We start from the raw sequence: 22,909 nt of genomic DNA on the forward strand, positions 1-22,909 counted from the left end.
GATCGTCACGCCGCAACCAAGTGAAACCGAAAGCAACTAAGCTCTCCAAAGCACAGGCGGCCAATGTAAAAACAGAGGCGGCGTTGTGAGCCTTATGGCGTAAAGGGCGTGAAGCAGGTTCGGAGACTGTCGATGTGAGCCTTAATAGTGTAAATGGCGTAAAGCAGGCTCTGGGACTGTCGATGCGAGCCTTATGGCGTAAACGGCGTTGGGACTGTCCAGGCGAGCCTTAGGGCGTAAACGGCGTTGTGAGCTTTACGGCACAAACGGTGTAAAACAGGCTCGAAGACTGTTGATGTGAGCCTTACGGCGTAAATGGCGTAAAACAGGCTCGAAGACTGTCGACGTGAGCCTTACGGCGTTTATCGCGTAGAGGGCGTTGGGAGGATGATGGCCTTTATGGCGTAAAGGGCGTTGGGAGCCTTAGAGCGTAAATGGCGTAAAGCAGGCTCTGGGACTGTCGATGCGAGCCTATGGCCTACGCGGCGTTGTGAGCCTTACGGCACAAACGGCGTAAAACAGGCTCGAAGACAGTCGACGTGAGCCTTACGGCGTTTATGGCGCAGGAGGCGTTGGGGGGATGATGGCGTTTATGGCGTAAAGGGCGTTGGGAGCCTTAGAGCGTAAATGGCATAAAGCAGGCTCTGGGACCGTCGATGCGAGCCTATGGCGTACGCGGCGTTGTGAGCCTTACGGCACAAACGGCGTGAAACAGGCTCGAAGACTGTCCACGAGAGCCTTACGGCGTTTATGGCGCAGAAGGCGTTCGGGGGCGAGGAAGATGATGGCGTTTATGGGGTAAAGGGCGTTGGGAACCTTACAGCGTAAATGGCGTCAGAGCAGGCTCCGTAGAATTGAACCTATCGTCCACTGCACTCCTTCTCCACACATCCTCAGCTCAGGGTGACAGATATCACCCTCAATAACTCTCTCTCCTACGTTGAAACTGTGTATCTTTATCCAAATTTTAAAACTTGCCTGAGTAATATTGTTACTATTTCGGAGGACATTCACTTTCCTTTTTTGCTCCCATAACTCCCGAGAGAAACAGCCATTTAAAATTTGCACGCCCCGCCCCAGACGCGCCGTGCCCTGCCTGCCAACTGCTGAACAGAAAAGAGCCTGTAAATCACTGGGATCTTGGGAACGCTCCTTCGGCTTCATTGCCCTTCAGGAGGAAAAACCCAGAACGAAAAAGACACGAAGAACTCTATGGGGCTATTCTTTCCTCCCCCTCCCTCCTCCCCTCCCCTCTCCCTCCCTCCTTCTTCCCTTCGCCTCCCTCTCCCTCCTCCTCCCCCTCTCGTCCTCACCTAGCCGGCATCCGACATTTCTTTAAACTTTTATTCACACATACGTTGAGAGAATTGTTTGGTGAACACCCGTATGCCCATCACCTAAAGTCATCTTGCTGTACTTGCTTTATTATGTGTTACAGACACGTAATTGCATATTTTCTATAGCTGCACACATGGAGACAGGTACTCAGGTCTCGTCCCTCTAGCCCTTTCTCAACTGTCTGGTCCGGCAAGTTTTCGAAGAGGCCAGGGTGCAGCCCCCGGGGGAGCACATGCTCTGACTGGTTCCAGGGCTGGGCGGAGCCTTGGGAAAGGGGCCCCTGGAAGAGTTAAAGAAACAGGAAATACACACGAAAAGAGTTTTTGCTCTTGTTGGCCCAGGCTGGAGTGCAATGGAGCGATCTCGGCTCATCACAACTTCCGCCTGCCGGGTTCAAGTAATTCTCCTGCCTCAGTCTCCCGAGTAGCTGGGATTACAGGAGCGCGCCACCACGCCTGGCTAATTTTTGTTTTTGTTTTTGTTTTTGTTTGTTTGTTTTTAGTAGAGACAGGGTTTCAACATGTTGGCCAGGCTGGTCTCCAACTCCTGACCTCAGGTGATCTACCCACCTCGGCCTCCCAAAGTGCTGGGATTACAAGCCTGAGGCACGGCACCCAGTCCCATATTACTATCTTTAAAGCAAACTTGAATGCAACGATCTTCATACCGCATCCCACACAGCCACGTAAATCGAAAAGCAGTCCGACTCTGGATGGTGAAACACATGCGGTAAACTCGAATGGAAAGATGTTTATACTGCCTCGGATAGAGACACGTAAATGAAAAAAAAAAACCATCCCGCTTCGTAAAGTAGGGGCGCTAAACTTAAACATAACGATCCGAATATCGCATCTGAGTGTGCCAAGTAATAGCAGAGACCAGTCAGAACACGGATACTGATGTAGGTGCGGTAACCTTTAATCCAACGATCGTCACACCGCATGTGACTAAACCAAGTGAAATCTAAAGCAGCCACACTCTCCAAAGTACACGCTGCTGACTTATATACACACAAGTGTGCTAACAGGCCCCGACGATCCAATGCAAACGCGTGGAGGTAACGAAAGAACCTCCCATTCCACCTTGTCAGCAGACAGCGTTTAGAGATCTCCTTTGCTGATGTAATGCGAAATAACGGTAACTGACAGTGCAAGTCCCGCACTTAACCTCAGCCTAAATGACCAAGGCGCTGTAGGCATTAGCGTTCCTTCACAGCCCTCCTCCTCTTAGAGCCAAGTGTATTAATAGGTCCCGACAATCTCAGTGGAGATGACAAGAGGCTCCCATTCTATGAGTGGGGATAACAAGCTGACGACAAAACTCGGGTGCTCCCCCCACTGGCACCCAGCAGGCAGCACCAGCCCCCGCTCCCAGAGCCCTCCATCCTGCCCCTTCCCAAACCCCCATCAAAACACCAACCCAGTCTCCTCGCTCTCAAGTCGTTTTCCGACCTGCCTGGGAGCCACTCTGATCTCCCAGAACACCTCATTTTGTGAGTTATAAGCCTTTCACGCCTTCTCGGTCCCTGTGTGGTGTCACCAGTCTCAATTTCCAAAATAAATTTTCGGTCAGTAGTGGCGGTGGGGTCCATCTAGTTCTGCAGAGTGGGAACAGCACAGAAGCTGTCGGACTTGCTGTGCACATATTCCAATTTGGGTGGAAAAGCCTCCTCACTGGACTGGGTGGCCTCTTGTCAGTGACAAAACCAAGGGATTTGCTACTCTCTCATTTACACACACTGGTTACTGAGTGCCTCCTGTTGAACACTTTCACTTCCGGGGAAAATTCGTTGTTCCAGACCAAGCTCACTACTGTCTTCACTGGACATTTCTAAGAGGTGCTTTTGGTCCCAGGGAAATACCCCGGAAGCTGTGAAGTACAACAGCCTTAGGCCCTGTCCCAAAGATTCTAATTTAATGGCTGTAGGGTGGGGCTAGGACCTCAGGATGATTCACTCCACGGAGCTATCGAGCTATTGTCCTCAACTATAGCCAAGGGGTGATAAGCACTGTTAGACACAGAAGGAATTTACACTCCCCTTCAGGAAAGACCTTTGTAGTTACGACCTCCAAGCACGGGTGTGAGGTATGACCTCACACCCGTGCTTGGATCCGGCGTTCCCGGGCTTTCATTTCGAATTTACATGCCCCGCCCTTTCAGGGAGGGCGCGGCCTCCGCGGTTGACTCCGCCCCCGGGGGCCGCCTCTGCGTGGGGGAGCCGGGGCTCCGCTGGGGGCGACTTCCTGGTTTCTATCCAGCCGGCGCGAAGACAGAACCGAAGGAGACTGGGGGCGAAGGCGAGAGGGGTCTGTGGAAGAGACCGCTCGGCGGAGAGCCGTCCACGTTTTCCTGGAGAAAGACGAGGTCCCAGGGCAGGAGCCCGGGCGGCGCCGGGCCTTTACTTCGGCACCAGCGGGCGGGGAGACCGGCCTCGTACCCGCCGGACGTGGGGCCCATTCAGGGAGTCGGGGAAGCCGAAGGCCTGGAGGGGCTTCCGGGAGCAGGGGCTGGAGTTCCTCTGCCGGGCGGGAGGCTGACACCAGACACCCGGCAGAGGGAGGCGGCGCGTGGATGGCGAGGGCCCGGCAAGGATTCTCCCCAGCCCCTGTGCCTGCGTCTCCTGTGGCTTCTGTGCACGGACCGTGTCCTGTGCTGTGCAGGGAAAGCTGCCTCTCTGCCCGGGACGTGGATTCCTTTCACCTCCTCCTCGCCTGGCTACTCCTGACGCAGGTTGTCAGGACTCCGCTTGGGTGTCACCCGTCCAGGAAGCCTCCCTTAATTAAGGGCCCTGGGCACCCACCCCATACGTGACGAGCAGCCCTCCTTTGTATTTCGTCGCACCCCCGTTGTTTATATCAACTATTCCACTCACCACCCTTCTGGGCAATCCTTTATCTCCCCCTCTGAAATCCCATCACTGAGGGCTGGGACCCCTCCTCAGAACTTATCCCCGTTTCCCGGCGGCGATAGTCTGGTGCCTGGCGTGTGGAAGGCGCTCAGTAAACGTTTGTGGAGCGAAGAAACGACGCAAACGTGATGAGCACGACAGCCCGAAACAGAGAAGACGCAGTTAGGAGGTTACTGGCCCCGCGCGGGGGTAAAGGGGGAAGGTCGGGCTCGGGGTGGCAGGACACCAGAGGGCAGGGGTGACTGCCGGGGTGCTCTTGCGGGAGGATGGGCGTCAAGGCCCCCGGCAAGGTTGCGATAAAGTTTCTCTCCGAGGCACAGACTGCCGCCTGCGGGGTCAGCATTTACCTCTCCCTTCCTCCTTCCTAACCCAACTTCGGCGGAGAGCTGAGGGCTGAGGGCTTTAGGCGCATTACCTCCAACATTTATTTCACTCGACGGCCGAAGGCCGTAAGAGGTGGGCCTTATCATTAGCCACGGCCGGGGTTAGGGTGAGGCCACTCCTCCAGGGCGGAATTTCAGGGGGTGCCCCCCCCCGCCCCAAACCCTTCGGCAATCAACACAAACTATGGTTCAATGCAATGTATCTTACCTTGTGGGCGGGAAGCCACCCAGGGGCCGAGGCAAGAGACTGAAGGCACAAGCTGTTACAGTATAATAAAGAAAATAATCAGAATAAGAAAGGTTATACCAGAAATAGGATACAGATATGATTATATATGACTATTACTAATCATTAGTTTGCAGCATTACTCTTTGTTCTATTACTGTAAGAATCTCTGTTCTGTTGTTTTAACCTAGGGAAAACCGGGCCATAGAGAGTTAGCAGCTGGAGGGACACGGTGAGAGGTGACCAGAAGACAAGCGTGTGAGCCCTCGGTCACGCCCGGATAAGGGCCGCTCGAGGGCTCCTTGGTCTAGCGGTAACGCCAGTGCCTGGGAAGGCCCTCGTTACTTAACAGACCTTGGTCTAGCGGTAAAACGCCAGTGCCCGGGAGGGCACCCGTTACTTAGCACACCGGGAAAGGGAATCTCCCTTTCTCCAGGGGAGATGGAGAACACTCTGCTCCGGCACCTCTTGTGGGAGGCCTGACATTAGCCAGGCCCGCCCTCAGTCGTCCGGAGGCTGGACCGTCTCCCTGTGATGCTGTGCTTCATTCAGTGGTCACGCTCCTTGTTCACTTTCACGTTCCGCCTGTACACCTGGCTCCTCCTTTTAAGTTCTTAGAAGATAGCAGTAGCAGAATTAGTAAAAGTACTAAAGTCTTTGATCCTTCTGATAAGTGCGTAGAAGAAATGCTGACCTATGCCGTCCTCCCTCTCCGCCTCGGCTATCACAAAGGGAAAGACCCCCTGTCCAGTGGACACGTGACTCGCGTGACCTCTCAATCATTTGAGATGACTCACACCCCTTACCCTGCCCCCTTGCCTCGAATACAATAAATAGCAGCCCGTCCAGGCATTCGGGGCCACTACCGGTCTCCGCGCTTGGTGGCAGTGGTCCCCCGGGCCCAGCTGTCTTTCATCCTGTCTCTGTGTCTTGTGTCTTTATTTCTACGATCTCTCGTCTCCGCACACGAAGAGAAAACCCACAGGCCCCGTAGGGCTGGACCCTACATCTGGCACCCAACGAGGATTTCTCTCTCGCTGTGTGAAGGTGCACTTTGAGCGCGGAACTCAGCGGAGGACTACCGACGACAGATTCCTGAGGCTTGCGGTCAATAGGCTGGGCGGTAAGCTTGGGCACTCAGAGTATCCCGGGGACACCATGGGACAGGCCGGTACCAAGTACTCGGCTTATTTAAATGTTATAAAGACTCTGCTTAAAGACGGAGGTGTAAAAGTTTCTACTAATAAGTGAATTAAACCAGTTCGAGGTCGTAGATCTCCTTTCCCCTTGGTTTGCTACTGAGGGAACTTTAGAACTCAAACATTGGGATGAAATTGGCCGACAATTTAAAATTGCTCATAAAGGGGGACACGTTATTCCGCCCACTATTTGGCCAGTCTGGGCTTCGGTTCGCTCTGTCCTAGACTCCTTGCAGACTCGGGTGGACAACGTGGAGGCTGATCCCTCTTTCCTCTCCTCTGAGGAGGTTGAGGAAATTCTCAGTTCTCTTTCCCCTGAGGATACTGCACAGATTGAGGCCGTGATTCTACAGACGGACCTCCATTCTGACATTCCTTGGGCCCCGCCGCCCACACCAGAGCCTGCCGTGCCCCCATCATCACTTTACGATGAACTTTCAAATGATGTCCTCGCCCCCAACCAGCAGAATCCAACCGAAATATACTATCCACAGCCGTCGTCGTGGCCGGACCCTCCTATCTTTCCTCAGCCCTGCTACAGGGCCCCCCACCTTCCATCTACACAGCCCGGAAATGAGGCTATACAGCCTGAAAAAGAGGCTCTAAACTACGTTTCTATGCAGCCTGGTACGGAGGCTCTCAATTCTCAGCCCGCGAATGAGGCTCTCAACACTGTCTCTGTTCAGCCCTGCCGCAGGGCCCTCCACCTTCCGCCTGTTCAGCCCGCCAGTGAGGCTCTCAACACTGTCTCTGTTCAGCCCTGCCGCAGGCCTCTCCACCTTCCGCCCGTTCGGCCCGGTAACGAGGCCCTCAACCCTATCCCTACTCAACCCGGTTATCCATCTCTCACTTCTGCTTCTCCTTCGGAGTATCAGGCTCGCTTGAAGCCTGTCCTGCAGTTACCGCCGGCAGCCTGGACTTCAGGCCCCTGAAAGACCTGCTCAGCAGGTACTCGCGCCTCCACCTGGCTTACAGGTTCTCAATTCTTCCTCTATTCAAAACCCTCATTTCTTTTCTGCTTCTGGTCCGGTCACCACTGCGGTTGCCGCCACCACCATGGCCGCTCACGAGCAACAAATCACATACATTCCTTAAAATGATACTCCTCTTATGAGGGCCATCTCTCAGGCAAGGGAATACGGGGATCCCGAAGCCTGGCAATTTCCTGTAATTTTACAACCTCCGATGCCTGCCGCCCCCGTCCCTGAGGCACAGGATCAGCCACAGCCCGCTGATCCTGCCCAGCAGGTGGCTGAGCCCGCGGCTCCTCAGGCTCCTCAAGCTCCGCAGCCTGACAGTCAGGCTCCTCAGGCAAATCAGCAGGCTCCACAACTGCCTGCGGCGCAGCCAGTTCCAGGTATACCTGCAGTCCGGGCAGTAGTCCAACCAGATCCTCTTCATCCAGGCCAGGTCCAGCTACGCCCTGCTTCTTGGGAAAGTTTTTCTTCTAAATTCCTCAAAGATTTCAAAGAATCAGTGAAGCAATACGGCACCAACTCCCCTTTTGTCCGGTCCACATTAAAAGCCCTCGCAGAAGATAAACAGCAGTTTGGTGCCTTATGATTGGTAAATTCTAGCAAAATCGGTATTATCTAAATCCCAATATTTACAATTCGGGACTTGGTGGGTCGATGCTGTCCAGGATCGAGTTCAGCTTAATCAAGGCTCTAATCCTCCTGTTAATGTTGCAGCTGACCAGTTATTGGGAAGGGGGCAATGGCCTGCAACTACAAATCAAACTATACTAAATGATGAGGTCATTCCACAGCTTCGCAAATGCTGCCTGTATACTAGTAATAGCGCACTTATACCAGTCCCTAACGATGACAGGTTTCCCGCTCAACCAGAGGAAAAGGGTATGCAGTTTAATTTGTCAATTGGATATAAATTCCCGCCATTGTGCATAGCAATGTCACCTGGCTGCTTGGCTTGCTCTAATCAAAATTGGATGTGGACCGTACCATCCTCTAGTAATGATTCTTATGAAGTACATAATGCGTTCAGTAGTAATTCTTTTCAGATCATGGCTGTTGAACTTAATCCTCATGAGGAATGGAGAGTTCCCGTCACCACCAAAAATAATACAACAAAAGGACTGCCAGACTGTTCAAGAGAGCCTACCAAGGGAACTTGTTTAGGGAACTCAATCATATGGAATGACTGTAATGCTCCAAAAGCCGTACGTAGTGTTACGGAGCCTAGTTACAGGAGCTGTTATGGACTGGGCTCCAAGAGGGTATTATTGGCGGAACTACTCCGGCCAAAATACCCACTGCTCTGAGTTCAATTATTTGATACATCGCGTACGAGACGGATGGCAGTCCTGCAGGTTGAGGGAATGGGTGTCTCCTTACCCATTCAAATGGATGGACTCAGGAATCGTTCCTCCTAGACCAAAAACGATTCATCCTATTGTTACCCCAGAACATCCTCGATTACGGAAATTAGCTGCGGCCACGACCGGAATCAGACTATGGGACGCTACCTACCAAATCTCTCCCACCAATACCAAAACACCCATATTTAAAGTCACTGTAATGTCAGAACAGGTAATACCTATCAGGAGCCTATAAGGGATAACCCCCTTATATGCTGTTAGTTGGAATTATAAATGTCACTCCCAATAGACAAACTATAGAATGTGATGATTGCAAACTCTTCACATGTATTGATGCCCCTTTTGATCCCAGAACAAGTATTCTCCTGGTGAGGGCTAGGGAGGGGGTATGGATACCAGTTTCCTTACACCGTCCATGGGAGTCTTCTCCCTCTATTCACATAGTCAATGAAGTTCTTAGACGTACCCTTCAGACAACTAAGAGGTTCATCTTTACTCTTACTGCAGTCATCAGTCATTGCGGGATTAATTGCGGTTACTGCCACGGCAGCGGCCGCTGGACTTGCTATCCACAATTCTGTCCAGACCGCTCAATATGTGGAAGCATGGCAGAAAAACTCCACTAGACTCCGGAATTCTCAGGCTCAGGCTGATCAAAAATTGGCTAATCAAATTAACGATCTCCGCCAGAGTATGATATGGCTGGGAGATAGAGTTATGAATTTGGAACACCGTATGCAATTACAATGTGATTGGAATACTTCTGATTATTACATAAGGCCTTATGCTTATAATAAAGATCAGCATAGCTGGAAAAAGTCGTGAGACTTAAATTTAAAAGCCTGGGATGATAACCTAACGTTAGGTATCTCAAAACTTTTTTTTTTTTTTTTTTTTTGAGACGGAGTCTCGCTTTGTCGCCCAGGCTGGAGTGCAGTGGCCGGATCTCAGCTCACTGTAAGCTCCGCCTCCCGGGCTTACGCCATTCTCCTGCCTCAGCCTCCCTAGTAGCTGGGACTACAGGCGCCCACCACCTCGCCCGGCTAGTTTTTTGTATTTTTAGTAGAGACGGGGTTTCACCATATTAGCCAGGATGGTCTCGATCTCCTGACCTCGTGATCCGCCGGTCTCGGCCTCCCAAAGTGCTGGGATTACAGGCTTGGGCCACCGCGCCCGGCCTCTCAAAACTTAGAGAACAAATTTTTGAGGACTCGCAGGCTCACTTAACTACCATTCCTGGATCAGACATCTTTGAAGGAATAACCAAAGGGTTATCTGATCCAAATCCCTTTAAATGGATCAAACCCCTCAGAAGACCACTGTTGTCTTTGCCATTATTAACGTCGGTACGTTTATGTTGGCCGCTTTTAGTCTGCAGATGTCTCCGAGGGGTCCGAGGACAAGTCTGAAGTCAAGGACAAGCAATGATGGCAGTGACGATCCTGGTCAATAAAAAGGGGGGCGATGGGGGCGGTAAGACAGCCAGGTGCCGAGGCAAGAGGCTGAAGCCACAAGCTGTTCCAGTATAATAAAGAAAATAATTAGAATAAGAAAAGTGATACTAGAAATAGGATACAGATATGATTATATGTGAACAGTGTTAATCATTAGTTTGTAGTATGACTCTCTGTTCTGTGATTACAATAATCTCCGTTCTCTTATTATAACCTAGGAAAAACCAGGCCATACAGAGTTAGGAGCGGAAGGGACACAGTGAGAGGTGACCAGAAGACAAGAGTGTGAGCCCTCGGTCACGCCCAGATAAAAGCCGCTTGAGGGCTCCTTGGTGTAGCGGTAGCGCCAGTGCCTGGGAAGGCACCCGTTACTTAGCACGCCGGGAAAGGGAATCTCCGTTTCTCCAGGGGAGTTAGAGAACACTCTGCTCCACCACCTCTTGTGGGAGGGCCTGACATTAGCCAGGCGTGCCCGCAGTCGTCCGGAGGCTTAAACGTCTCCCTGTGATGCTGTGCTTCAGTGGTCACGCTCCGTGTTCACTTTCACGTTCCGCCTGTACACCTGGCTCCTCCTTTTGAGTTCTTAGAAGAGAGCAGTGGCAGAATTAGTAAAAGGACTAAAGTCTTTGATCTTTCTGATAAGTGCATAGAAGAAATGCTGACGTTTGCTGTCCTCCCTCTCCACCTCGGCTACCACAAAGGGAAAGGCCCCCCTGTCCCGTGGACACGTGACTCGCGTGACCTATCAATCAATCATCTGAGATGACTCACACTCCTTACCCTGCCCCCTTGCCTTGAATACAATAAATAGCAGCGCCGTCCAGGCATTGGGGGCCACTACGGTCTCCGCGCTTTGGTGGCAGTGGTCTCCCGGGCCCAGCTGTCTTTCTTCCTATCTCTTTGTCTTGCGTCTTTATTTCTACGATCTCTCGTCTCCGCACACGAAGAGAAAACCCACAGACCCGGTAGAGCTGGACCCCACATTATCTCGATTATAAGATAATCAAGATATTCACGTGGACTACTGAATCTTTCGGTGCCCCCTTACTATTTTGCTTTCTCCCACCGGCGAGTGTTTCCCTCATTTCACGCCATCCCAATCTCCGCCGCCCTGTCTTGTCATCCCCCATTCTACTGCCCAGCGCAGTGCACTATGGCAGCCGCTAGCCACAGGTATCTAGGGAGCCCTGGAAATGTGGTCAGTTCTAACGGAGCTGTGCCGTAAGTGTCAAATACACATGGGATTTTGAAGACAGGATGAGTACAACTCTCACAATTTTTTTTTTCCTTTTTTTTTTCTTTTTTCTGACGGAGGTTCCGCTCTTGTTACCCAGGCTGGAGTCCAATGGCGCGATCTGGGCTCACCGCACCCTCCGCCTCCCGGGTTCAGGCGATTCTCCTGCCTCAGCCTCCCGAGTAGCTGGGACTACAGGCATGCGCCACCACGCCCGGCTAAGTTTGTACTTTTAGTACAGACGGGCTTTCTCCATGTTGGTCAGGCTGGTCTCCAACTCCCTACCTCTGGTGATCTGCCCAGCTGCCGCCTCCCAAAGTGTTGGGATTACAGGCGTGAGCCACCGCGCCCGGGTTTTTTGTTGCTGTTTGTTTGTTTTTGTTTTGTTTTGTTTTGTTTTGTTTTGTCTTGTGTTTTCTTGAGACAAAGTCTTGCTCTGTCACTCAGCCTGGAGTGCAGTGGCACGATCTCAGCTCAGTGCAGCCTCTACCTCCCGGGTTCCAGCGATTCTCCTGCGTCAGCCTCCCGGGTAACTGGGATTACAGGTGTAGGCCACCACGCCTGGCTGATTTTTGTATTTTTTCCGGGGCTTTCGCCACGTTGGCCAGGCTGGTCTCGAGCTCCTGACCTCAGGCGATCCGCCCGCCTGGGCCTCCCAAAGCGCTGGGATCACAGATGTAAGCCACCGCACCGGGCTCTTTAATTCTGTCTTTATTTTCTGAGATAAGAGTCTCGCTCGAATGCTCAGGTTGGACTGGAATGGCGTGATCTAGGCTCGCTGAAACTTCCGCCGCCCGGGTTCAAGCGATTCTCCTGTCTCAGCCTCCCGAGTAGCTGGGATTATGGACGCACAGCACCACGCCCGGCTAATTTTTGTGGTCTTTGTGTCTTCTGTCTTCTGCTCTTCAGTACTGCATAGAGCCGCAGAAGACTAGTGAGTCGAACAAACGGCCCCTCTTGCAGCAGTTGTTGATCACAGGGCTGCCCCTGCTACTCATCCTGTGTCTCTCCTCCAAATCCCCCCTCCTCCTCAGCTATCACCTCTGCCGATGCTGGTGGTTTCCCTGGGTACCGTGAACCAAACTCTCATCCCTGAGGGGCCGAGGCTCGCCGTGGCCACGCCCTTCTCAAGTCAGGGTTCCCGCACATTCACAGTTACAGGTGGCCCTGGGAGCAACACCTGGCACCCAAACAGATCACCAGAGTCCACACGTAGTCCACCTGCCCTCCCTGCATGAGATCAGCTCTTCCTCCTCCCGATGATAGATCAGGGTCAATGATCCCTGCCAAGATGGCCACTGCTCCAGCCTGCTGCTCCAACCTGTCCAGCCGCAGCTGTAGCCTGAAGGCTTCAAGTTCAATGGGACCCTCTCCCGCTTTCTACAAACTGGTTCCTTTATTTTTATGTTTATTGATTTGGGATGGGGTCTGGCTCTGTCACCCAGGCTGGAGTGCAGCGGTGCAGTCACTGCTCAGTGCAGCACCCACCTCCCAGCCTCCATCCATCCTCCTGCCTCAGCCTCTGGAATAGCTGGGGTGCAGATACGCCCCAGCCCGAACAGGGTTTCACTAGGTTGCCTGGGCTCTTTCTTTTTGTGTGTTTGTTTGTTTGTTTGTTTCGAGACGGGGCTCCGGCTCTGCAGCCGGGGCTGCAGTGCAATGGTGTGATCTCACCTCACCTCGCTGCGGCCTTCCGGGCTCCGGCGATCCTCCCAGTGTGCCCGGCCTGAAGACCGCCTTCAGAGAAAGAAGCAGGGGGAGTTTTGCGGAGGACAGACAAGATTTCTGGAGTTTGGAAAGGGTGAGAGATTGGGCCAGCAAAAGGAACATTCCGATCTTTATGTTGGGATGCAATTTATAGATACAGGGATGAGACCCAAAAGAGCCGGCAGAGATTTGTCATCACGGTTGCAAGGCAACTGCCGGTGGCTGATCCCGTAAACGATGTGCATACCTAGAACGGAGCCTACAGATGCATCAAGCATGAACGGCGGAGCCACGATGCTTGGACTCGAGTTCTGCTCCTGTGCGTTCCCCGATACATGGCTTATATTACCTGCACCGCAGTTTTTCCTGGGCAAACACGGAAGCGTGTCGCCGGTGCGTTGGCACCTGCCTTCAAGTGCCAGCTACTCAGCGGGCCGAAGAGGAAGAAGTTCCTACTAGAAGGACACATGGACACGTATGTTGATTTACAGTAGCAAAGACTTGGAACCAACTCGAATGCCCATCAACGATAGGCTGGATAAGGAAAACGTGGCACGTATACACCATGGAATTACTAGGCAGCCATAAAAAAGGATGAGTTCATGTCCTTCATTCTCAGCAGACCGACACAGGAACCGAAACCCAAACACCGCACGTTCTCACTCCTAAGTGGGAGTTGAACGGTGAGAACACATGGACACAGGAAGGGGAACATCACACACCGGGCCCTGGCGGGGCGTGGGGTGCAAGGGGAGAGAGAGCATTCGAACAAATACCCAACGCATGCAGGGCTTCAAACCTAGATGACTGGTTGATAGGTGCAGCAGAGCACCGTGGCACACGTACACCTATGTTCCAAACGTGCACGTCCTGCACATGTACCCCAGAACTTGTGGGGGGGCGGAGGGGGGATACCAAAAAGGAGGGGGGGAGACAGAGAGAGAGAGAGAGACAGAGAGACACAGAGAGAGAGAGAGAGAGAGAGAGAGAGAGAGAGAGAGAGAGAGAGAGAGAGAGAGGAAGGAAGGGAGTGAGTTCAATTCCGGGTGGATCCCATTCCCTTAAAAGGTCACCACCACTCGACTGCCAAGCTGAGATCTAACGACCTCCAAGGGAGTAGTCAGTCGGCTGCGGGGGGGTCGTAGCCTTCCCAAAGCGCTGCAGTCACAGCGTAAATGGAAGCGTGCCGCAAGGCCTACCGTCTGCCGCCCGCAGGTCAGAAACCCCACGGTACTCCAACGAGCAGTTGAGCCGAGCCGGCAAGACGGCGTATCGCAGACGCTTGGCGTGCAAGCCGCCCCGCCCATGCTCTCTTTCTCTCTCTCGCCCCTTCTACTTTTAGCAAACTCGTTGTATCCCCGGAGGGGGTGCACCGTTCCTGGAGGTACTGCAATACCAGGTCGATGCGTGGAGTGGACGGAGCAAGCTCCTATTCCATCTCCCTGCTCCAAAAATCCATTTAATATATTGTCCTCGGATAGAGGACGTATCAGATATTAAACTGATAAGAACAGATACTACACTTGATCTTAGCCAAAAGGCCGAGAAGCGATGCCGTCGCCTTCGCGCCCGCCGTCACCGTCCCACTCTCATCCACATTCAAGTCGCGGTGAGAGCCCCACCCGCGCTCCTTGCCCCATCCCCTCTGTCTCGTCCACCCCACTATGGACGCCGTTACACACTCGGGCTCATTTCTTATTCTCCACCTTTGAAAAGGGAAATCTTACACCCGTGCTTGGATCCGGCGTTCCCGGGCTTTCATTTCCAATTTGCATACCCCGCCCTTTCACGGAGGGCGCGGCCTCCGCGGTTGACTCCGCCCCCGGGGCGGGGCCGCCTCTGCCTCGGGGAGCCGGGGCTCCGCTGGGGGCGACTTCCTGGTTTGTACCCAGCCAGCGCGAAGACAGAACCGAAGGAGACTGGGGGCGAAGGCGAGAGGGGTCTGTGGAAGAGACCGCTCGGCGGAGAGCGGTCCACCTTTTCCTGGAGAAAGACGAGGTCCCAGGGCAGGAGCCCGGGCGGCGCCGGGCCTTTACTTCGTCACCAGCGGGCGGGGAGACCGGCCTCGTACCCGCCGGACGAGGGGCCCATTCCGAGTCAGGGAAGCCGAAGGCCTGGAGGCGCTTCCGGGAGCAGGGGCTGGAGTTCCTCTGCCGGGCGGGAGGCTGACACCAGACACCCGGCAGAGGGAGGCGGCGCGTGGATGGCGAGGGCCCGGCAAGGATTCTCCCCAGCCCCTGTGCCTGCGTCTCCTGTGGCTTCTGTGCACGGACCGTGTCCTGTGCTGTGCAGGGAAAGCTGCCTCTCTGCCCGGGACGTGGATTCCTTTCACCTCCTCCTCGCCTGGCTACTCCTGACGCAGGTTGTCAGGACTCCGCTTGGGTGTCACCCGTCCAGGAAGCCTCCCTTAATTAAGGGCCCTGGGCACCCACCCCATACGTGACGAGCAGCCCTCCTTTGTATTTCGTCGCACCCCCGTTGTTTATATCAACTATTCCACTCACCACCCTTCTGGGCAATCCTTTATCTCCCCCTCTGAAATCCCATCACTGAGGGCTGGGACCCCTCCTCAGTACTTATCCCCGTTTCCCGGCGGCGATAGTCTGGTGCCTGGCGTGTGGAAGGCGCTCAGTAAACGTTTGTGGAGCGAAGAAACGACGCAAACGTGATGAGCACGACAGCCCGAAACAGAGAAGACGCAGTTAGGAGGTTACTGGCCCCGCGCGGGGGTAAAGGGGGAAGGTCGGGCTCGGGGTGGCAGGACACCAGAGGGCAGGGGTGACTGCCGGGGTGCTCTTGCGGGAGGATGGGCGTCAAGGCCCCCGGCAAGGTTGCGATAAAGTTTCTCTCCGAGGCACAGACTGCCGCCTGCGGGGTCAGCATTTACCTCTCCCTTCCTCCTTCCTAACCCAACTTCGGCGGAGAGCTGAGGGCTGAGGGCTTTAGGCGCATTATCTCGAATGTTGGTCAATTCTAATGGTTCTGTGTTGTAAGTTTAAAATACACATGGGATTTAGAAAACAATATAAAATGATTAAAACTCTCAAAAATAAATTTTATGTTGTTTACTATTGTTTTCCTTTTTGACAGCGACTCACCCGTTTGCCCAGGTTAGAGTGTAGTTGAGGGATTCCAGTTCACTGAAACCTTCCACTCCTGAGCTCAAGCAATTCTCCTCCCTCAGCCTCCCACCATGCCTGGCTAATTTTATCTTTATATGTGACATATATGTATATATATTGTATGTATACATATATATACGTATATCATATATATATATATACACATATATATATATATATATTTGGTTTTTTCAAATGGATTGTTGCTCTGTCGCCCTGGCTGGAGTGCAATGGCGCAGTTTTGGCTCACTGCCATCTCTGCCTACCGGTTTCAAGTTATTCTCCTCCCTCAGCCTTCTTGGTAGCTAGGATAACAGGCGCCCACCATCACGCCCTGATAATGTTTTTGTATTCTTAATAGAGATGGGCTTTCACTATGTTGGTCAGGCTGGTCTCGAACTCCTGACCCTAGGTGATCCACTTGCCTCAGCCTCCCAAAGTGTTGGGATTATGGACCTGAGCCACTGTGCCCGGCCTTTTTTGTTTTTGTTTTGTTTGTTTTTTTGAGACCGTTTTGCTGCTGTTGCCCAGACTGGAGCGCAATGGAGCCATCTCAGCTCACCGCATCCTCCACCTTCTGGGTTTCCGTGATTCTCCTGCCTCAGCCTTCCCAGTAGCTGGGATTATAGGCATGGGCCACTATGCCCGGCTGATTTTGTATTTCTATGAGATATGGGGTTTCTATATGTTGGTCAGGCTGGTCTCAAACTCCCGACCTCAGGTGATCTGCCCGCCTCAGCCTCCCAAAGTGTTGAGATTACATGCGTGGGCCACTGCACCTGGCCTATTTTTCTTTTTTTTTAGATATAGCCATGCTCTGTGGCCCAGGGTGGAGTTCAGTGATGAGATCTCGGCTCATTGCAAATTCTGCCTCCCGGGTTCAAATGATTCTGGTGCCACGCCTCTTTAATAGCTGGGAACGCAGGAACAGGTCACCACACCCATCCAATTCTTGTATTTTTAGTACAGATTGGGTTTCACCTTGTTGGCCAGGCTGGTCCGGAACTGCTGACCTCAAGTGATCCATCCACCTCGGCCTCCCAAAGTGCTGAGATTACAACCATGCGCCACTGTACCCATACTAAGATTTTTTTTTTTTTTTTTTTTTTTGAGACGGAGTCTCGCTGTGTCGCCCAGGCTGCAGTGCAGTGGTGTGATGTTGGTTCACTGCAAGCTCCGCCTCCTGGGCCCACGCCATTCTCCTGCCTCAGCCTCCCGAGTAGCTGGGACCACAGGAGCCCGCAACCACGCCCAGCTAATTTTTTGTATTTTTAGTAGAGACGGTGTTTCACCGTGTTAGCCAGGATGGTCTTGATCTCCTGACCATGTGATCCGCCCGCCTCGGCCTCCCAAAGTGCTGGGATTACAGGCGTGAGCCTTTTTTTTTTTTTTTCTGACATGGAATTTCACTCTTGTTGCCCAGTCTGAAGTACGATGGGGCGATCTGGGCTCATTTCAACCTCCGCCTCCCAGTTTCAAGCGATTCTCTTGCCACAACCTCTCGAGTAGCTAGGATTATAAGTGCGGGTCACCAGACCCAGTTAATTCATGTATTTTTAGTACAGGTTGGCTTTCATCTTGTTGGTTAGGCTGGTCTTGAACTCCTGACCTCAAGTGATCCACCTGCCTCGGCCTGCCAACATGCTAGGATTACGGTCCTGAGCCACTGTTCCTGAACTAAGTTTTTTATTTATTTATGTTTTTGTGAGACAGAGTCTTGCTGTGTCACATAGGCTGGCATTAGTGGTGTGATCTTGGCTCACTGCAACCTCTGCCTCCCGGGTTCAAATAATTCTGCTGCCTCAGCCTCCCGAGTAGCTGGGATTACAGGCACGTGCCACCATGCATGGCTAGTTTTTTGTATTTATAGTAGAGATGTGGTTTCACCATGTTGGCCAGGCTGGTCTCTAACTCCTGACCTCTTGCCTGGGCCTCCCAAAGTGCTGGGATTACGGTCATGAGCCACTGCGCCTGACCCGTTTTTTAATTCTTATGGAGACACGGTCTTCCTATGTTGCCTAGTTTTGCCTGGAACTCTTGGCCTCAAGTGATACTCCTGCCCCATCCTTCCAAAGTAGTTAGTTACGTGTTGAAGTGATATTTTGTATATGCTGAGTTAAATGAAATTAATTTCCTTGTTTGTTCTTATTTTATTTCAAAAATACGGCTACTGCAACATTTAAAGTTACATGTGACTACGTATTTCTAGGGAACAGCACTGTTGTAGAGTGACATTCAGAGAGGCTAAGCAACTTGCCTAAAAGGAAGCAAGGTCAGCATTTGAACCCACGCCACCTGTTAACCATATGCAGTCTCATGGTTTGCAATTGTAGCATGGGGATAAGGATGACAACTCTCTGATTTGGGTAGTTGGGAAGCTTCTTGTGGAAATGCCAGGCCTAGAGGAAGGAAAGCCTTATGTGTGCACTAGGGAAAATCACTTCTCATTTGTCAAATAGAGATAGTATGCTTTCTACAGCGCTGCAAAGAAGAGTCTTCCCCTACCCACCCTGGGCATTGCTGCTTCCTATCCTGCTTTCCTAACTTTGTGTCCATACCATTTTTCATCATCTGTCATATATACACATATACATAGATATCTAGCTATATTCACAAATATACATAATTGGTTGAGATTTTGTTTGATGCTCTATCAGATCACCAGCACCTAGGACGACACTTGGCATGTACATGACATTTAATAAGCATTTGCTGAATGAAATAAATGAGGGTCCAACGAGACAATGTGTATAATGTGCTTAGCCTGCGCCCGACGTGGCCCTTGATGCCTCCCCACTCCCATCATCTCTGCTCAGTTCTGTGTTTATCAGACCATATTCTGCCCACTAGTAAGGTTTCCCTGAGAAGAGGATGCTCTGGATGGTAGGCAAGAGGGTACTGGCCATTGGAAAGGAATTTTTCTCACTGCAAACTAAGACTCTGCTTTCTGGTTCACACGTCAGCTCTGAGAGTTAATGTGATTATCCCAAGCTGACTCCAATCGATGTGGACAGACCAAAGTGCTTGGAAAGGTGAGGTGGCGCCAGGACATGGCTGTGCGGCAGTCAGGACTCCTCTGGGTACCTGTGACATCACCATGGTGCTTCACCATCGTGCAAGGGGTTTGGGAATTTCTGACTGCTACAGGACAGTGGCTCTAAGGACACCACTAGAGCTATCAAGCTGTGCGCATGTCCCCAGGCTCGCCAGCACAGCATCGTATCACAGTTACGGAAATCACCAATCTCTTAATGGAAAAGTTGTATCTCAGTGGTTTATATTTTTCTGTTTGCCAAAGAACCACTTTTTCTTTTCTGGGAACCGTGCTTGACCTTTGATCATTGTTTTCTTCTGTAAGCTTGGTCTTTTATGTAATTATTTCTCTGAGCTCTTTATATATCAGCAAGATAAGTACTTCTCCTGGGGTTTGGGTTGCACATCTTCTCTTTTAGTTTGTTGCTTGTTTGGTGTTTTTATGTATGTGTGAGCATGGTATTTTTGTTTTTTTCCATGGAAGGTTGTTTTTTGTCTTCACATCATCAAATTAAATACTTGGCAGGGCGCAAAACAGGATGAGTTCATGTCCTTTGTAGGGACATAGATGAAGCTGGAAATCATTCTGAGCAAACTATTGCAAGGACAGAAAACCAAACACCGCATGTTCTCACTCATTGGCGGGAATTGAACAATGAAAACATTTGGACACACAGCGGGGAACATCACACACTGGGGCCTGTAGTGGGATGGGAGGAGAGGGGAGGGATACCATTAGGAGATATACCTAATGTAAATGACGAGTTAACGGGTGCAGCATACCAACATGGCACATGTATTCATATGTAACAAACCTGCACGATGTGCACATGTACCCTAGAACTTAAAGTATAATAAAAAAAGATATATTAATTATATATAACCCTATATATAACGCCTATAACCCTAGCATTTTAAGAGACCAAGGCAAGAGGATTACTTGAGCTCAGGAGTTTCAGACCAGCCTGGGCAGAGAGTGAGCTTCCTTCTCTAAACAACTTAAAGAATTTTCTGGACATGGTGGTCTGCACCTGTGGTTCCAGGTACTCAGGAGACTGAGGCAGGAGGATCTCTTGAGCTTAGGAGATTGAGGCTATAGCGAGCTGTGTTTGTGCCACTGCACTCCAGCCTGGGTAGAGTGAAACTCCATCTAAAAATAAAAATAAAAATAAAAAAGACATGAACACACAGCACTAAACCCCAAATTGGGCTCTTTTGAACTCATGGATTGCGTGTCCATGAAGCCTACCATGAATAGCCAGTTCTGTCTCCTCCCAGCAACTTGAGATGCCACCTTTACTACATAGTACAATTTATCTGTGAATTTGTGTATATTTATACTCTTCCCTACAAAGAAAAGTGACCAAGCCAGGCTCACTGGTGTACACCTGTGGTCCTGTCAGAGAATCGCTTGAGTCCAGGGAGATCAGCCTGGGCAACATGGCCCTACGGTATATCAATTGAAAAGAAAAAAAAATACCCTCCAAATATTGCCTGACCTTTGTTTGTTTCTTTTTTTAAAACACAGGGTCTCACTCTGTCACTCAGGCTGGAGTACAGGGGCCCTGTCATAGCTCACTGCAGCCTGGAACTCAGGGACTCCATAGTTTAAAAATTTTCCCGATATTCAGATGCAAGTGTGACTGAACTTTATCAGTGTTTCCCCAGAGGATGGTTACACTGTTGTCTCAGTACCATTTACGGAATAATTTGCCTTTTCCCACCTACTTGAGATGCCAACTTTACCATTTCATTTATTTTTTATTTTATTTTACTTTATTTTGGAGACGCAGTCTCACTCTGTTGCCCAGGCTGGAGTGCAGTGGCATGACCTTTGCTTGAACTCCTGAGCTCCGGCAGTCCACCCGCCTTGGCCTCCCAGAGTGCTGGGGTTATGGGTGTGCCACCATGCCTGGCCAATCCATGGTAAACTTCAATGCAGCAATCTTCATATCGCACCTGATTGAACTAAGTGAATGGAACAGTAGTCAGATGTTGGATAGTGATGTACACAGGGCGAACCTAAATGTAGTGATCTTCATATGGCATCGGAGTAAACCAAGTGATTGAAAAAGTAGTGAGACTCTGGATAGTGATGTACATACACAAGGTCAACTTGAGTGCAGCGGCCTTCATACCACATCTGACTAAGCCAAGTGAATGGAAAAGTCATCAGACTCTGTATAGTGACCTAAACACAGTAAACTTGAATGCAGCCAACTTCATACCGCATCTGACTCGTAGGGTCCAGCCCTACAGGGCCTGTGAGTTTTCTCTTCGTGTGTGGAGACAAGAGATCATAGAAAAATAAGACACAAGACAGAGAGAGTAAGAAAGACAGCTGGGCCCAGGGGGCCACTACCACCAATGTACAGAGTCTAGTAGTGGCTCAGAATGCCTGGAAGCATTGCTATTTATTGAATATAAGGCAAGGGGGCAGGGTAAGGAGAGTGAATCATTCCAAGTGATTGATAAGGTCAAGCAAGTCATGTGTCCACTAGACAGGGGGCCTTTCCCTTTGTGGTAGTTGAAGCAGAGGGGGAGGACAGCATATGTCAGCGTTTTTTTAAAGCACTTATCAGAGAGATCAAAGATTTTAATACTTTCACTAATTCTGCTACTGCTATCTTCTAGGAACTTAAAAGAGGCACCAGGTGTACAGGCGGAACATGAAAGTGAACAAGGAGCGTGACGACTGAAGCACAGCGCCACAGGGAGACATTTAAGCCTCCAGATGACTATGGGCACGCCTGGCTGATATCAGGCCTCCCACAAGAGCTGGTGGAGCAGAGTGTTCTCTAAGTCCCCCAAGGAAAGGGAAACTCCCTTTCCCGGTCTGCTAAGTAGCGGGTGCCTTCCCAGGTGCTGGCGCTACCGCTAGACCAAGGTCTGCTAAGTAACAGGTGCCTTCCCAGGAACTGGTGCTACCACTAGACCAAGGAGTCCTCAAGCGGCCTTTATCCGGGTGTGACGGAGGGCTCACACTCCTGTCTTCTGGTCATCTCTCACAATGTCCCTTCAGCTCTTGACTCTGTATGGCCTGGTTTTTCCTCTATTATAATAATAAAGATTAATACTAAAAACTAATAATTGATAATATCCATATATAATCATCTCTATATCCTATGTCTAACATAACTTTCTTTTACCCTATTTTCTTTATTATATTGGAACAGCTTGTGCCTTCAGTGCTTGCCTCGGCACCTGGGTGGCTTTCTGTAGGGTCCAGCCCTATAAGGCCTGTGAGTTTTTCTCTTCATGTGCGGAGACAACAGATTGTAGAAATAAAGAAACAAGACAGAGAGAAGAAAAGACAGCTGGGCCCGGGGAACCACTACCACCAAGATGCGGAGACTGGTAGTGGCCTCGAATGCCTGGCTGCACTGTTATTTATTGTATATACAAGGCAAGGCGGCAGGGTAAGTAGTGTGAGTCATCTCCAATGATAGGTAAGGTCACGCGAGTCACATGTCCACGGGACAGGGGGCCCTTCCCTATTTGGTAACCAAGGTGGAGAGAGAGAGAGGGGACAGCTTACGTCATTATTTCTTCTATGTATTTCTTGGAAAGATCAAAGACTTTAGTATTTTCACTAATTCTGCTACTGCTATCTAGAATGCGGGGCCAGGTGCGCAGAGCAGAACATGAAAGTACACCAGGAGTGTGACCGCTGAAGCATAGCATCACAGGGAGACGTTTAGGCCTTCAGATGGCTGTGGGCGGGCCTGACTCATGTCAGGCCTTGCACAAGAGGTAGTGGAGCAGAGTCTTCTCTCCCCAGGGGAAAGGGAGATTCCCTTTCCCGGTCCACTAAGTAATGGGTGCCTTCCCAGGCACTGGCGTTACCGCTAGACCAAGGAGCCATCTAGTAACCCTGTCTATGCATGACAGAGGGCTCACACTCTTGACTTCTGGTCACTTCTCACCGTGTCCCTTCAGCTCCTGTCTCTGTATGGCTGGTTTTTCC

General features: G+C 51.1%; 1 long non-coding RNA gene and 1 other non-coding gene across 16 annotated transcripts in view; both read right to left on the reverse strand.

Moving 5' to 3' along the window:
* Positions 1-1,302: 1,302 nt before the first annotated feature.
* LOC105469551 (uncharacterized) overlaps positions 1,303-22,909 on the reverse strand; it is a 48,798-nt gene continuing 27,191 nt past the window's right edge. For 11 of the 15 annotated variants that reach the window (XR_011615874.1, XR_011615873.1, XR_011615872.1 and 8 more), the window contains one exon: positions 22,243-22,908. This is a non-coding gene — a long non-coding RNA (uncharacterized lncRNA). The other 4 variants (XR_011615877.1, XR_011615875.1, XR_011615876.1 and 1 more) reach the window with 4 other exon arrangements.
* LOC139359715 (U2 spliceosomal RNA) lies at positions 14,150-14,340 on the reverse strand. The gene has a single exon (XR_011616082.1). It is a non-coding gene; the product is annotated as a U2 spliceosomal RNA (small nuclear RNA).

Source organism: Macaca nemestrina, chromosome 17 (assembly GCF_043159975.1).
Source record: "Macaca nemestrina isolate mMacNem1 chromosome 17, mMacNem.hap1, whole genome shotgun sequence".
Classification (NCBI taxonomy): Eukaryota; Metazoa; Chordata; class Mammalia; order Primates; family Cercopithecidae; genus Macaca; species Macaca nemestrina.